Source organism: Phoenix dactylifera, unplaced genomic scaffold, assembly GCF_009389715.1.
Source record: "Phoenix dactylifera cultivar Barhee BC4 unplaced genomic scaffold, palm_55x_up_171113_PBpolish2nd_filt_p 001768F, whole genome shotgun sequence".
Lineage (NCBI taxonomy): Eukaryota > Viridiplantae > Streptophyta > Magnoliopsida > Arecales > Arecaceae > Phoenix > Phoenix dactylifera.
Window position 1 is genome coordinate 23,652 of NW_024069066.1, and position 3,907 is coordinate 27,558.

Below are 3,907 nucleotides of genomic sequence, written 5' to 3' on the forward strand. Positions count from 1 at the left end.
TGAATTTAGTCACTAGGAAGGATCACTTTCCCCTACCCTTCTTAGACCAAGTTTTGGAAAGAGTTGCAGGACACAAATTCTATTGTTTTCTCGATGGCTATTCCGGGTACTACCAAATCGAAATTTCACCTGAGGATCAAGAGAAGACTACCTTCACTTGTCCTTTTGGCACATTCGCTTTCCGTCAGATGCCATTCGGGTTGTGTAATGCACCTGCAACATTCCAAAGGTGTATGCTCAGCATTTTTGAAGAAATAAACGAAAAATTTTTAGAAGTGTTTATGGATGATTTCTCTATTTTTGGCGATTCTTTTGATGATTGTTTATTACATTTACAAGCAGTCTTAGCTCGATGCATGGAAAAGAATCTGATACTAAATTGGGAGAAATGCCACTTTATGGTGCCAAAGGGAATTGTCCTAGGACATATTGTTTCATCGAAGGGCATGGAAGTTGATAGAGCCAAGATTGACTTAATCGCCAAGTTACCTGCACCCAAAACGATTAGAGATGTTAGATCATTTTTGGGTCACGCAGGATTTTATAGGAGGTTCATCAAGGACTTTAGTGTCATAGCCCGACCATTATGTAACCTCCTATCCCTTGATACACCGTTCAATTGGACTGAAACATGTCAAGAGGCATTCGAAAAATTGAAGGCTATGCTTAGCACTGCACCCATCGTGCGACCACCTGATTGGTCATTACCTTTTGAGATCATGTGCGATGCTAGTGACTATGCGATAGGAGCTGTCCTAGGACAACGCAAGGATAATAAGCCATATGTCATCTACTATGCAAGCAAAATCTTAAATGATGCTCAAATGAATTACACCACCACCGAGAAGGAATTGCTTGCAGTAGTATTTGCATTAGACAAATTTCGCTCTTATATCCTTGGTGCTCTTATTGTTATCTTTACAGATCATGCAGTGCTAAAATATTTACTGGATAAGAAAGAGGCCAAACCACGCTTAATACAATGGATACTTATACTCCAAGAATTTGACATCACTATCAAAGATAAAAAGGGAGTAGAAAATGTAGTTGCTGACCATTTATCACGGCTAGTTTTTAATGATTCGGTGCCACAGTTGCCCATCAAGGACTCGTTCCCTGAAGAGCAATTGTTTGCACTTTCTACTATGCCATGGTATGCTGATATTGTAAACTTTCTTGTCACGAACCGGATGTCGGAGCATTGGGGATCGAATGATAAGAATAATTTCTTGCATGAAGTAAGAAATTATTATTATGATGCCCCCTATTTGTTCAAGTATTGCAATGATCAAATCTTTAGAAGATGCATTCCGGATCATGAGATACAAAGTGTACTCTCTTTTTGTCATGCCAGTGCTTGCGGAGGACACTTCGCATCTAAGAAAACGGCAGCTAAGGTGTTGCAATGTGGTTTTTATTGGCCTACACTATTTAAAGATGCCCACGAGTTCTGTAGGACATGTGACCCATGTCAACGTGTTGGAAGTCTAACTCGTAGGCAAATGATGCCTCTTCAGCCCATTACTGCTATTGAAATTTTTGACATGTGGGGCATCGATTTTATGGGCCCATTCCCACCGTCTTTTGGATATGAGTACATTTTAGTGGGTGTAGAATATGTATCCAAATGGGTAGAAGCTGTGTCTTGTCGAACAAATGACCACAAACCAGTTTTAAAATTTCTTAAAGAAAACATATTTTCTAGGTTTGGGATGCCTAAGGTTATAATTAGTGATGGGGGAAAACATTTTTGTAATAAGCCTTTTGAGATCCTGTTACGAAAGTATGGTATCACCCATAGAATTGCAACTCCTTATCACCCGCAGACTAGTGGCCAAGTAGAGTTAGCCAATCGGGAGATTAAACGAATTTTAGAGAAAACGGTGAATCCATCACGCAAAGGCTGGTCTTTAAAACTTTCTGATGCATTGTGGGCTTACCGTACTGCTTATAAAACTATTCTTGGTATGTCCCCGTATCGGCTAGTCTATGGAAAAGCATGTCATCTACCTGTTGAAATAGAGCATAAATCGTATTGGGCCATTAAAAAATTAAACTTTGAACTGTCAGATGCTGGTTTAGCTAGAAAAATACAATTAAGTGAATTGAATAAAATTCGTCGGGATGCGTATGACAATGCTAGACTTTGTAAAGAATGAATGAAAATTAGGCATGATAAATCAATTCTAAGAAAATCTTTTAAACCTGCACAATCTTTGTTATGACTCTCGCTTACATCTGTTTTCTGGAAAGTTACGATCAAGATGGACAGGTCCTTTCATTGTAAAAACTATTTTTCCATACGGGGTAGTTGAGATTGAGAATCCACAGGATGGCACAATTTTTAAGGTAAATGGACACAGATTAAAACCTTTTCTTCAGAATTTTGCAGATGAAGAGGACTCCTTTTCCTTGGGGGAGCCTTCTTACGACTGAGCATGACGGCCAAGGTATGTGTATATTAGTTAGAATTTAATTTTTTTTCTTTTATTTCTAGTTTTCTTCTTATTTTGTAGGTCTTCTTTTCTGAAAATCAACAGCTCAAGGTATTCTTCTTCTCTCTATTATTTTCTCTATTGTCTCTCATATATAGTTTTCTTGCATCTTTTACATTGAGGACAATGCAATGTTTAAGTTGGGGGGAGGGAAATATTTTGCAAAAAAAAACAAAAAAAAACAAAAACTTGTTTTTGCATTTAATTTATTCTATTACTTTCTTTTCTGAGTAAATGCACATGTATTTTCATATTGATTTTGTGCAACTATTAAGGTAAGGAACACATGCATACTATGACTGCTCAGAGACCTATTATTAGATCCCCACACGTGTACTTAATGACAATAGAAAGGCCTCAGGAGTTCACATTTGTTAACTGCATTTTTGTTAGCCTTATTTGTAAAAGAAGTACGAGTATCCTTGTTCGTACCATAAGGTTCATGATTTGGTTTTCACATAAAGATAGAGGTTGAATATCTCGGCTAGATTACTTAAATGCCTTATGATCCGACCTTGGTTGAGCTATATGTTAGATGTATGCCCTAGAAGCCAATTTTGGCTGACACATTATTAATTCTAGTACATAATTTGTACTTGACTTTATTATTATTGAATAAATGAAAGGCATCTTTTTCATTCATATTATTATTGTGTCTATGAATCGTCCAAGGAATTAATAAGATGATGATGCATATTCTCAAGAGTTGAGAATTTGAGCCATGTATCATTAGTGATTAATTTTTGAACGCTCCTGATCGATGGATCATCACGAGGACGGTGATCGATCCGATGAGATCAGTGCACAGATTACTTTTCTTATGGATGGACAAGACTCGAGTCCACAGTGTGGTGACACTGAAGTAATAGTGTAGGTGCTTGTTAAGAACAAGGGTACTGAGCGTGACCAATACAAGAAGTCACTTGGATGTCTATCCACTCGTCAGTGACTTGCTTGATGTTGCAGCAGTGTGACTGGTCCTTTGACCTGCGATGCTTCGGCTACTCACAGTGAGGTTATTGTAGTTTGACTGCACAAATACATGGTCTCTAGCCATATGGGTCCACGCAGTGTAGATTGGCTGCAGTAGATTCACTGTAGGAGTAGAGTATGCATCTACAAGGAATCTATCGACCTTGATAGAAAAGGAGAGATCCTATGTGATTTATAAGACTGAGTTTGTAAGACCTCGGCCGGGGCAGATTGCACAGTGGAGAAAGAGTTCTCCACTCTCGAACTTAAGTCGAATAAATCTTCACATATGACAGACGATGGGGGTTTGACGAGTTGTCCATGACCTCCATCCTGTAGGGATCCACGATAGAAGGACTGTATCACACGTTAACTGCACCTAGAGGTTCATCATTCTATTCTGCTGGATAGCCACTACATGCTGCTAGGTGTCACTGGTG